The sequence below is a fragment of the Maniola hyperantus genome, chromosome 1 (genome assembly GCF_902806685.2).
Source record: "Maniola hyperantus chromosome 1, iAphHyp1.2, whole genome shotgun sequence".
In the NCBI taxonomy this organism is placed as follows: domain Eukaryota; kingdom Metazoa; phylum Arthropoda; class Insecta; order Lepidoptera; family Nymphalidae; genus Maniola; species Maniola hyperantus.
In genome coordinates, this window is record NC_048536.1 from 16,302,785 (window position 1) to 16,316,804 (window position 14,020).

General features: G+C 40.4%; 1 protein-coding gene across 2 annotated transcripts in view; it reads right to left on the bottom strand.

Moving 5' to 3' along the window:
• caps (capricious) overlaps nt 1-14,020 on the bottom strand; it is a 399,256-nt gene that overhangs the window by 294,156 nt on the left and 91,080 nt on the right. For both annotated transcript variants that reach the window (XM_069500041.1, XM_069500037.1), the window contains exon 2: nt 2,922-2,967. The gene's annotated coding sequence lies outside the window, so the exon portion shown is untranslated. The remainder of the gene's footprint in view (nt 1-2,921; nt 2,968-14,020) is intronic.

A 14,020-nucleotide genomic window follows, 5' to 3' on the forward strand; every position in this document is an offset into this window, starting at 1 on the left:
CCAGATTATGTTTGCGACTTCGTCCACGTAGACAAGGTACATAAATTTCAAATCCCTATTTGACTCCTTTAGAGGTTGAATTTTCAAAAAGCCTCTCTTAGCGGATGTCTACGTCATAATAGCTATCTGAATGCAAAACAGCCTGATCCATTCAGTAGTTTGGGCTGTGTGTTGATAGATCAGCCAGCCAGTCAGTCCGCTGTTCCTTTTATATATTATTAGCTTATGCTCGCAACTTCGTCCGCGTAGACTACACAAATTTCAAACCCCTGTTTTAACCCCATAGGGATTGAATTTTCAAAAATCATTTCTTAGCGGATGCCTACGTCATAATAGCTATCTGCATGCGAAATTTCAGCCCGATCCTTCCAGTAGTTTGAGCTGTGCGTTGATAGATCAGCCAGTCAGCCAGTCAGCCTTTCCTATTTTATATTTTATGGTGAAGTTCAAAATGATATGCCTCAAGTTAAATGCGGAAGGCTCAAAATCTCAGCAGCTATCTTTTTCAGTTGACTTATTCGCAGTTCCATCTCATCATCGGTTCGTGTTCAATCTTCTAAATAGAAAAAGTGCCGTCACCGACCCGGGCCAAGCGGTACGATACCTATCGAACGCCAATACTCTAATACCGGTAATGGAGACCGACATGGGATCCCGATAGGGCTGCCACTTAATTAATTATATTTTTTGTTTACCTATTATAATTTCCACTAGGATTCTGTACCTGAAGGGTTCTAACGACACCCTGTTACTATTAAATAAGCCTCCGCTTCCATCCGTCTGTCTGTGCGTCGGTCAATGAAAAAACTAGTTCATTGCCAGTTTATTTTGCTGACAATAATATGTAATGTAATAATGTCGTAAACTCCTTAAGTTGGGATTTGCGTTGGCCTCTTCTTTTAATATACAGGTCAAAGAGTTTTATCTGATTACCATTTAGAATGACAGGAAAGTAACAAATATATTCAACTTTTTAAGATTATGATAAAACTAGTTGATGCCCGCGACTTCGTACGCGTGAATTTAGCTTTTTAAAAATCCCGTGGGAACTCTTTAATTTTCCGGGACAAAAAGTACCCTATGTCACTTTCCAGGTCTTAAACTATACCCATGCAAAAAATCTCGTCGATCCGTTGCGACGTGGTTGAAGGACAAACCAACAAACCAATAAACCAACAAACAGACACACTTTCGCATTTATAATATGGGTAGTGATGGGTAGTGATGACAAACTGTTAAAAGATTATGACAGCTGAACATTGTCTCTGCATACACTCTACGAGATCTCAGGGTGGACAGATAAGGTGTAATCTCAATTTAAAATTCCCTCAAGTGAAAAACTTTGTTGAACAGCCTAGGCTTTGTTTCTGAGCTATAAATAATTTCAAAGAGAGTTAGGTGGCAACCCTAAGCGTAGTTCGATTTTCCGAATCGTTTGCGCCTTGCCACGGCAGATAACAAGAAATGTCGCGACTATCTCTTTATGTGCATCGAAAATTGCCGCGGGGCGTTCGCCAGGCACCTCCGGGGACCTGCGCTAACTTACGTTCAGATCTGTCACGATTGCCGTGAACTATAATACGTGACAGGTCGAGATGGCACTATAGGATAATAGTGTTTATTCTAAGAACCCATTGGGTAAATGCTTCTACTTAGTATACTGTTTTATTCCAATACACTAAGAACTCCGTTAGCTATGTAAATAGGATAAAATGCTTTTCTAAGAACCCATTGACCTCAAAGACGTTGCCTCGTGATGACCACGACCGCTCTGCCAAGAGCGATACGACAAAGAAGAAGAAGAAGAACCCATTGGGTAAATAATTCTACATAAGTATTAGCTGATAGTTTATTTGAAACTTGGATCATTTTAATTGAAACTTTTTTCAAACGGCAAAAGGTTGCGAGTCAGGTTAGTAGGTGCAGTACGCGGCCCAAAGTAATGTACATCGGCCTGTAGAATGACATTTCGTCTTTGCATAGCGTTATCTCTGTCACTCATACCTACCTATGTGACGTTTTGTCGGTATCAACGACAGGGACAACGCTCTAAAGATCTGCTATCTCCTTCTAAAGGTCGATGTACATTACTTTCAGCCGCGTACTATATAAGGGTATTCTCACTATTTAGTTTTTATTTAGATGGCAGTGCACCAATTTTACTTTTCAAGACTTTCTTTCACCTAAAATGTAGTGAAGTGCAAATTCATCGATAAAATTTGACATCGACACTGTTTTAAAAATGATATTGAGCGTAAATAATTGTTCCAGCCCGATAACCTCGAACGGGAGATGTCAGATGACTCTTGGAGTATAGAGCCTGGGAAGATGGTCCTTACATTTTGTTCAAGTGTTTTCGGGAAACGGTCGAGGGCTCTTAATCTCTTTATGTAAATTTAATAAAAAATGGCGGCACCGGTGTAATATAACTTTTCTGCTTTTCGCTTACACTTTCGCTTTTGCTTAAAATTGAAGTAGGTATAAATGCGATGTTTGCTAAGGTTATGTTTTTTATAAAATCTAGTTTATACCTAAAATAGGTTCAGTACACAGCCGAAAGTAATGTACATTGGCCTTTAGAATAACATTTCGGCTTTGTAGATCATTGTCTCTGTCACTCGTACCTATATGACGTTTTGTCGGTCTCAACGTCGGACAAAACGTCATATAGGTATGACAGAAATCTGCTATCCCTTCTAAAGGTCGATGTACATTACTTTCGGCCGCGTACTGTACAAGTCTGGTAAGGCAAGTTCAATGGGTCACAGATAAGTATTTCGATATAAACAAGCTTTTTTTAATGGTACCTACTACCTACGCGTCTAAAAAATTACCTAAATTTACTCCCTGTATAGACTATACTTGTTAGATGTAAAATTTTTCAAAAGAAAATAATTTGAAATTCACGAAAAATTCCATACCAGGAGAGTTGCCTTTTGTCCCATAAGACTGTCATCACTGCATTATCTGAAAAAAAGAAAAAGAAAATATTCAAAACAATTTCAAAATAGCGACTTAAAATTGGCAAAGCTTTCTTTGCGGGAAATGTTTTATACTTCGATTTTTGAAAATTCAACCCCTAAAGTGGTGAAATAGGGCTTTAAAATTTGTGTATCACAGATGCTGCGCTCTCTAGGTGTGCGGTGCGCTTTATCTTATAGGTCTAAGTAAGAATGTAGAAGCGCAAACTAGAACGATGCGGCTTCACATAGCTGCGTATAATAACATGTACTTATGAAGCTGGTTTGAAGCGAAAGTGGCCACCGTAGACGGTAAGCAAACAAAGTGCCTACCTAGAGCCCGCCGCATTGCAAGGTAATGTTCTGAAAGTTTGATTTATAAAAGCGAAAATGCAGTTCATAGAAATAAATGTTTAGGCTGGCTATTTCCAACAAAAATCGTACTCCACAAGCATTAAATGATTTTTTTTAATGTAGAGATGAACTACGTTCATAAGCCATTAAATAGCCCGTTGTTTAATCTACTTATTATATTATACCTACTTCTTTTTACATTGAATAATAGCTTAGGCCCGCGACTTCGTCCGCGTAGATTACACAAATTTCAACCGCCTATTTTATCCTCTTAGGGGTTAAATTTTCAAAAAATCCTACGTCATATTAATGGCTATCTGTAGGCCAAATTTCAGCCCGATCCGACCAGTAATTTGAGCTGGGCATTGATAGATGAGTTAGTCAGTTTTTCCTTTTATATATACATACATGATATGCGGTACGTTTTATGTGATACATAATACATATTCTGTATCCAAAGTTAAAAGAATATTAGCCATGTTAAAAATGACTAATATTCCCCTTTCCTCTCCAACTAAGCGTCAAGCTTGTGCTAGGAGTAGGTACGACAATAGTGCAACGGGCGGGGTTTTAACCATCGACCTTTCGGTTTTCAGTCCACTCCTTTACCCGTTGAGCTATTGAGGCTTTTATATAGATTGCATCGAGGATCCGCAATGGATTCATATTCGCCAAATAGATCAGGTGTGACCTGACCTTTAGTAAGTTGAATAACCCCTATTCATTTTTCCTTAACAAGCCTAAAGTCTATTGTGAAGAACATTGCAGCGTGCGCGTGGGAACGAGATGCGATTTCGAATCATCTAGATTAGGTACCTACATTGCCTTCTATGTTACAAAGATTGTTTGTTACAAAGGATGCATAATAGTTTCGCATTGGGTCGCAATCGCAATCGCAATCGCCAGGCTATTTAAAAGGTGACAAAGCGGAATAGGCCCCCGTAAAGGCGCGTACAACCCGGACGCGAAAATGTTAAGACAGTCAAACAATTAGGATTGTTTGTGTCTAATAAATACAATTTTTTTAAAAATAAAAATGGCAAGCAAACGAGTAGGCGGGTCACCTGATGTTAAGTGATTACCGCCACCCACGAACATTTGCATTACCAGAGGAACCACCAATGCGTTGCCAGCCTTAAATAAATAAAATTAAAGTTTATATCCGTGATTTTGATATAACTATCTATCAAATCGCATACTACAGACTATCGGCAGACTAGGACAACCCCTAAAGGGGTGAAATAGGGGTTTGAAATTTGTGTATTCCACGCGGACGAAGTCGCGAGCATAAGCTAGTTCAAAGCTAAAATCTACAACCTGAAGATTATTACATGACCATGAGTGTGAAGTCTCCGACACGTCGAGACGCCCAATTTAGTATAGCAATCTGCATATTCCGTCTTAAAACATGACTAATGTGTTTACAGCCTTACATAAGCAGGCGATTACGAAGATGATATCATTTTTATGTGTCAACCTTTTCAATGGCCTTTGAATTACACATTAGGGACGCAATAAAAGTCAACTCGATCTCGCCTTAAGGCGCGTTTCCACTGAAGCGGAGTGGAGCGGAGACGAGTGTTTTCAACCAATCAGATTATTGTGAGATGACATGCTAAAACGATCACGACATCTAACAATAATCCTGATTGGTCTATTGAACACGTCTCCGCTCCGCTTCAATGGAAACGTACCCTTAGGCAGTTGTCTGACCGCTGATGACTAGCGAGAAGCGAGTTGAGCTATAAACCAGAAACGAGTTGGCAAACAATGAGAAGCGAGACGTGTAGTTGGGATAGTTGTTCGCTGGGATATGAGCTAATGTGCAAGTGTGACGGGCGATTACTTGCGCCAGTCGCTCGAATAGACGGCCAATATTTTGTTTTGTTGCTAAGCGAGTTTTTTGATAGCTCTTGTCGCTGCGAAAGAATTCTCGCCAACGACGAGCGACGGTGTGCACAGTCAGCGATCAAATATTAATATATTTATCTCTTTTATTGACACGGAATCATACAACGATTGAACGTTTCCTGAGCGAGAAAATAGTCATCGAGTCGCTTTCTCGCCGGCGATGGAACAAGTACCTTAATATAATCACGAAATATGCTAGAAACGGACGTAGAGACGTGATTCTGGTGATGTTGGACCAAGATTTGCCATAGCTAGGACTATTTTGAGCCTTTAGAAAGTTATACGAGCCTTAGTCCTGAATTCGGTTCTATTATTATTAGGTACTAGCTAATGCTCGCGACTTCGTCCGCGTGGACTATACAAATTTCAAACCCTTATTTTAGTAACATTAGGTAGTGGTGGAGACCGCGTTTAAGCAAGCGTAGTGTGGGACGCCCTCCAGCACGATGGACCGACGATATAAAGAGGCTGGCGGGAAGTGGCTGGATGAGGAAGGCTGAGGACCGGGTGTGGTGGCGCTCTTTAGGGAAGGCCTATGTCCAACAGTGGACGTCCACAGGCTGATGATGATGATGATGAGGTAGTGGTGCGAGTTAGTCCGAATCGCGTCGATTAGAATATTTGCGTAGTTTTGGCACTGGAATCGAGTTTTGCCTTCATGTCTGATGACTGATATTTGAGAGTACCATTTCGTTACAGAGCAATTATATCTCTTCTTATACTCTGGAGCGTTAAAGATTCCTTGACAGCGGTAGGTAGTGGGTACCAGTGGCGTGCAGCTCATAGAAGCATAAACACACTGCTTACCCTCATTGTAATAAATCAATGCTTATTTTTCATTATAACCTGCCGTAAAATAAGTTCATACCTAAATGCATACCCTGGCTTGAACTCCTGTGCACGCCACTGGTGGGTACCTACCCAATATTGCAGCCATCAGAAAACTTCGCGATCCGGATAAATCCCGGTCAATCCCTATCTCGGGATCCGGGCAGGACACGGGACTAATGTCGCGGCCGCCCGGACAAATAGTCCGTTGGATTAGCGACGCCTTGATTAACTAAGCCAAGTGGCGTTGTTTACTCTTGTTTTGCTATGCACCCCTGGTACTTTGAATTAGGATTAACTATGTGTGTTTTGCTAATGATGTAGAAACAAACCCCTTTTTGCTCGACTGGGGGACAAAGGGGGTTAGAGTGTGAGTTGTGACCTAATCAGAGTCGCTGTTAACAGACTAACCGACTTGGTTAGCGTCGATGTCAACTTTATACGAACTGATCTTGTTTTATAGTGCATCTCTATAACCAGACCGAGCTCTATTGGTCATGTGATCCAAAAAAAAACTTATAGGGAGTGAAAAATAGACCTATAGGGTGACGCGCCTCTTTGCAGCGCTTACAGTACGCGGCAGAAAGTAATGTACATCGATCTTTAGAAGGAGATAGCAGATTTGTAGAGCATTGTCTGTCGTTGAGACCGACAAAACGTCATATAGGTATGAGTCATAGTTCATAGAGACAACCCTCTACAAAGCCGAAATGTCATTCTAAAGGCCGATGTAGGTACATAACTCTGCCGCGTACTGTATCTCCTAAGAGAGAGTAAGAGAGAGAGAGAGAGAGAGAGAAGAGATAAGAGCTTACGCGATAAAAGAAGAGGTGTTTATTTAATCTTAGGCCACAGCGCCGTGCGAACTGGATTGCATTTTATTTCGTCGTAACAAGAGTTTCTATTTATTTATACCTACGTCTTGGCGAAGTGAGCCTTTTGTTTTTTAAGGTACAACTAAGGTAAAAAAGTTAATAAAATAAATAAGGTAAAAAAAGGTAAGGTTAAAAAGTTAATTTTAAAATAATTAAATTACAAGGACTTGTTACCAATAAAACTTACAGTTTACAATGGCCGTTAATTGCTAAAACTTGCAGAAATTAACATTAACATGCTAACTTCTGTAAGTATTATTGCTGGTGGACATTTCGCTTAATACGCATGCTGGATCAAATGTTTGCGAAAGGTTGGAAGAACAAGCTTGCCACACAATAGGGCCAACCATTTATAAAACTCGCAAGCTCTCAGCAAAGCTCACCCCCTTGAATGGTCTCCGTAACAGTAATTGGTATTAGTTACTCTTCATAAGCAGTCGACGGAAGTATGTAATCTGGTATACGGGCCGTTTAATGGCCGAATTAAATGAATGGACCACTGGGGAAGACCGATAGGCCCTGCGGGTTAGTGCGGTCCCACAACTAATAAGGTTTGTGTATCGTACGACGTCCTAATTTGAGTTATATCGCTATAAGACAGCGCTGTAACACTTTCAGGCTTATATTTATTTCCTTTACTTACTTTGTACCAAAATATTCACAACCAAAAGATAAACATTGGAAGGATTTGCACAAGAACAACTTAATATCTAACAGCCGCACTCAGAGTCGCTTAATCGTTTCTTAAGGCATTCCTTATCCATACTTTTTATTATGCCTTGAGTAACGATTAAGCTACTCTGAGTGCGGCAGTAAGTGATTTCTGTCAGAAGCCTTAGAATGTGAGAACAAAAAAAATTTAAAAGGCAGAATATTCTTTACAAGAAAAATAAAACCCCAATTGTATTAAACTAGATGATGCCCACGATTTCTTCGGTGTGAATTAAGGTTCTTAAAAATCATGTTGGAATTTATGTTTTTCCGGGGCAAAAAGTAGCCTATGTCCGTCCCCGGAATGCAAGCTATATTTGTACTAAATTTCGTGACAAACGGTTAAACGGATAAGCTGTGAAAAGCTAGCAAACAGAAAAACAGATAAAGGCAATAAGTAGTTCATCATCATCATAAAGATCAACCGTCACCGTCTCACTACAGAGCACGGGTCCCCTCTCAGAGTGAGAAGGGTTTTGGCCATAGTCTACCACGCTGACCATGTGCAGATTGGTAGACTTCATACACCTTTGAGAACATTATGGACAACTCTCAGGCATGCAGGTTTCCTCACGGTGTTTTCCTAAGCAAGTAATATTTAATTAATTAAAACGCACAAACCTCCGAAAAGTTAGAGGTGCGTGCCTGGGATCGAACCCCCGACCTCCGATTAGAAGGCGGACGTCCTAACCACTAGGCTATGACAGCTTACTAACAGGTAGTTAGTAATTTTTAATCGCTTCGTTAAAACCATGTCATAACATTATCTAAACATTGACATAATGTATTTAAAGAAACGCAATATGCATTTTATTACCATCATGAATCACATATCAAACATGGTAGTAAAAACAGACGTACACATGTCTAAACATACCAATGCTATACCTGGGAATCGAATCCAGGAAATCCGCCGCAGCGAAGGGGGTACCGTTACTATTGCATCACTATAGAGAGAGAGGAGCCAGCGCGTGCCAGAACTTCCTTATTTTATAAAAGTACTGGCTTATGCTCGCGACATCGTCCGCGTGGACTACAAAAATTTCAAACTCCTATTCCACCCCCTTAGGGGTTGAATTTTCAAAAACCTTTATTAGCGGATGCCTACGTCATAATAGCTATCTGCATGCCTTTCAGCCCGATCCATCCAGTAGTTTGAGCTGTGCGTTGATATATCAGTCAGTCAGTCCTTATATTTAGATTGTCCCTAACACTGGAAGGAACGTTTGTTTGGATCATGGTGGCTTTGGGAGATAACAGGTAAAAGATGTAAAAAATCTTACGTCAAAGTAAAAAGTCTATTTTTTAATATTTTCTTCAGAATAGTACCTATTAAAAATCACGTCATGCATTGCCAGACACTTAGTGTCGTGGGAACCTCTGCCAGACACCCTTAAACTTTAATAATTTATTAAATTTTAAAGGCGACAGAGGGTTGCCACCATATTAAGTGTCTGGCAATGCATGACGTGATTTCTAATACTATTCTGAAGAAAATATAAAAAAGTAGACTTTTTACTTTGACGTCAGATCTTTTACACCTTTATTACCTTTTATCTCCCAAAGCCACCATGATCCAAACAAACGTTCCTCCCAGTGTTGGGGACTATACGCAAAGAAACTTTGAGCTTTTATAAAATAAGGAAGGTCTGGCACGCGCTGGCTCTTAGGCCACTATGCGTAACGGCGCTGTACATTCACATAAAGGCTCAATTATATCAAAACCGGAACATAGAGATTGCTTTAATTCCATAATGATTGTGTGGTATAGAATAAGGGCCATTTTGCTGGACCGCTTTGTTAGGAAAGAAGAAGATAAGTCACGGACTTAGAATACCTAGATGCCGCATGAACATTAATAAACCTCACGTTTTCTTTTGATGATTCAAAAATACTTTAAAAAGAAATTAAAGTGAAAACTTCTTTATGTGCGTTTGGCGATTTTGAGATGGATAAAAACTTCAAGCTCGCATCATCGAGTTGCAAATTTTATTAGCTGTTCAGTTTTTAATGGAAGTGGCAAGTATACTTTTGGTAGTCGGAATACCTCCTAAATCCTAACGGCACGGCTAAGCTCCTAATTTTTTTTATAGTTTTAAGGTTTCACTTCTGGCAGCAGTCCCCATTGCCCACTGATTGCCATTTTTTTTAATTAAAAATCTTATAATTTCTATTTCACACATAGTATGAAAACCAACCGTTCTTTTTCAACCTAGGATGACGTCACGCGAGTCATTTAATGATGGTCTTAATGCGCAACAAATTTCAATCGCAACGCGTTATTGAGCCAAAAGACTTCATCGGGAGGATCGTTATAGGAAAGGGGAAGGATAGTAAGTACTGATAGAGGAATGAAAATAAAGCGCATTTCTGACTCGCTGGACGGACAAATTGCGGTATCTAGATACTCCAAGTCCGTAAGATAACTGGTGTCAAGTTATACTGGTCGAGTTGTATGTTACGAAGTCATCGCTCATATTCTTTGCGGCGTCACGACCAGCCCGGGGCTTAATCCAATTTAATAATCCGGCCAATTCGAAAAGTCCGGTTGATACCTCAAGGGAGAAGAGTTAAGGTACCTACTGAATTCCGGTGGGTAGTCTTGGGGACGCGTGAGGGAGCATTGACCACCCTATTTAAATATTCACCTCTTTAAGTTTATTTTTGGAGGCACCTTCAGAGTTCCGTAGCGTGCCGCCTCTTTAATCATAAGCTTGCACAAAGTGCTGTCGGGAGACGCAATTAGCGAACCTAAAATGTACGTAGCCGCTTCGGCTTCGTCGACTTAATTAGGTTCATAGAAGGTTCTGCAGGTCTTGTGCATTTACTATGAGGGATAAAATCTGTATAGGTAGGTACATGTCTATATATATAAAAATGAATCGCTAAACGTGTCGCTGATCATGATGAAAACAGCTGAACCGATTTCGCTAATTATTTTTTTTAATAATATTCCTTGAAGTACGGGGATGGTTCTTACGGAGAGAAAAATTTAAAAAATCCTGAAAAAGAATCGACTATTTGGCGGTACGAAGTTCGCCGGGGCAGCTAGTATAGTATAAAGTTCAAAGTCCTGACTGACTGACTGACTTATATATCAACTCACAGCCTAAACCGCTGGTCCTAGAGACATGAAATTGGGAGGGTGTGTTCTTTGTAAAGAGTAGGTAAGTATCCAAAGGTGACTGACTGACTGACTGATTTATCAACGCACAGCTCAGTTTAAGCTGTGATAAGGGATATACCTACCTAATATAAGCAACGTTAAACATTTTAAAATTTCGTCCGCGTGGACTATACAAATTTCAAACCCCTATTTTACCCCCTTAGGGGTTGAATTTTCAAAAATCCTTTCTTAGTGAATGCCTACGTCACAATACCTATCTGCATGCCAAATTTCAGCCCAATCAGTCCAGTAGAATGAGCTGTGCGTTGATAGATAAGTCGTTCACATTTTCGTTTTATATATTTGGATAACTTGATGAAACCTGTCAGGACCAACCATAGAAATTATAAAGCTTATAAAATACTTGATAAACTCCACAGATTTTCATTAATTTGCCGCCCTATAACACATATTGTATGGAGCCTTACAAATATCACGCCATTACTAGGTATGAGTTCTGACGCTTTCAGAAAATTGAATCAGCCTCAATCACAAAAGCGTGATCCCCGCTCTGCGTAAACATAACGAGTACGTGTGCACGAGATTCAAATTGCGACGATTTCAAAAGTATACTCGTACGATACAATGTCGGAAATTCTATACACATGTCGCGACATATCGACAATCTTGCTAATGAATATTTACACAACGAAAAAGTATCGAAACTGCGGTGTGTAGTGACACAGTTTAGTGATCACACAGTTGAGAAACGAACAAGAGACTAAGGGCGAAAGGTGCCAATGAAACACCTACCACTAGTCCCTGACTACCATCTACTAACTCGCAAAATTTGTAGATTTGTACAATAAATGTTGCTTAGAAGCTATAAAGATCTTACTTAGAAACATCGATGCTTAGAAGCTTATAGTAGAAAAAGTGGTGATAACTTAGTGGTTATGACGTCAATCTCCTATTCCAAGGATCCGGGGATCGTTACCGGCCACGGACCTCTCAATTTTCAGAGTTAACTATGTGCGATTTAATTTTTTTAAGTAATTAAATATCACTTGGGTATTGTAAAGGAAAATATCGTGAGAAAACCTGCGATCTGATGACCAGCGTGGTAGACTGTGGAGAGTGGTCTGAAGCCTTCTCATTCTGAAAGGAGACCCGTACTCAGTAATAGGCCGGTGATGGATTGATTAAGAAATCTAACGTACCAAACATTGTTTATTATGTGGAAATAAACTATTTGGAAATTAAATATCAACGAGGTCACAATGTATGACCATTTCTGATGTATACTGTACGATAGCTAAACCGCGTTACAGCAATGCCTTCACGGGTGGTTTCGCAGATTTCGCCGGTGATGAATGACGCTAAAAAATGTTCGTCTCGTTTTGTTTCCCCAGGTATCTCTCTGCATTAAGCAGATTGATGCTGGGGGCCAAGGGGACCCTTGACCAGCGTGATAGATCATAGGCTATGGTCTGAGGCCTTCTTATTCCGAAAGGAGACGCGTACTCAGTAGTGAGCCTGTGATAGAGTGATCATGAAATCTAACGTACCAAAGGTTACTTATATGTGGGCGAGTGTAGATAGAGTTAAGCGTATTTGAAAATTAAATACCAACCAGGTTACAATTTCCGATCCATACTGTACGGTAGCGAAACCGCGTTACAGCAATGCCTTCACGGGTGGTTTCGCAGATTTCGCCGGTGATGAATGACGCGGAAAAATGTTCGTCTCGTTTTGTTTCCCCAGGTATCTCCCCGCATTAAGCAGATTGATGCCGGGGGCCAAGGGTCCCCACTTACTGTAATTAAAAGCTTTACAAGATTCGGTTTGCGTTTAAAGGTTTCAACTTTACCAGCCGACAATATTTTCGCTTTGATGGGGTTATCGGCTTTAACGCGTCTGGTATTCGGGATTTGAAATGCAAAGAGGGTGTAGGAAATAGAGTTTGAAATAGTAAGGCTGGGTCGACGTTTGTATCATTTTGGTGTATCGTATTTCCGTCGCAAAGGACCAACGTATAAACATGATTCATGAATATCAGGACGCAAATAATATGAAACGCCGGTGTGATCTGGCCTGAACTAGGTAGATAAAATATCATATAAATTCCTATTTACCAGCCTCTTTCCAATAATCTTTTTTAGTCAATAATTACATTAATATAATGAAGGTGAAAGTTTGTGTGTGTGTATGTTTGTTAGGTACTCTTTCACGCTAAACTACTGGACGGATTTGGCTGGGAATGGAGATAGCGCTACTTAGGTAAATCAAAATGGTGGGAGGCTTCGGCCGTGGCTAGTTACCACCCTACCGGCAAAGCCGTACCGCCAAGCGATATAGCGTTCCGGTACGATGCCGTGTAGAAACCAAAGGGGCATGGGCACATTAAAAACTGCCATACCCGTTCCAGGTTAGCCCGCTACCATCTTAGACTGCATCGTCACTTACCACCAGGTGAGATTGCTGTCAAGGGCTAACCTGTATCAAAGAAGAGGTGGATAGATTGCGTGAAAGAGGGTATGTGTGTGAAAGGGGTGGATAATGCGTTGACAGATGACAGAAGTGAGTGGAAGAAAAATACATGTTGTGCCGACCCCACGTAGCGTGGGATAAGGTACGGAAGAAGAAGACGAAATGGATGATTTACGGATGGATAAAGTTTGGGATAACACTTGACTAGCATAATAACTGTGTAATTTATTTATCAAATTTAATAAGTACTCGTTTGTTGAACATTAAACTTGTAAAGGAATTTGAAACGTGTACTCTAAGCTGGCTTCAAGTAAAACTTTCTGACTCTGAGTCATGCCGGCCATTTTCCGCTCTCACCAAACCAACCCATGTCGTAAAAGCTGTTCGTAATAAACAACACTTTTGTAGAATTACATCATTTGAACACATTTGAACGCTTGTACCAGTAGGTTTGCCATACATCAATAGTTTTCAAAAGGGACAAAGATTTGAAATTTTTATTATTTAAAACATTAGAATCAGTCCGGCATACATCGACAAAAACTAGACGTACAACGCGTCGGAAATATCTGAGAACCTGGCTTAATGACGTCATGCGACGTGCTTGCGTTGGTAATGGCACTGGTAGAACGTAGTGTTTATATTACTGTTTGGGTACTGGATTGGCGAAAATGGGCGAGCTGCAGGGGCAGAGCGTGAGGGGAAGCGCATTCCAGCGAGGTGCGCAGATATTTCCGACGGGTTGTAGGTAATAATGTTAAATATTTATAATGAAGCGAGCAAAA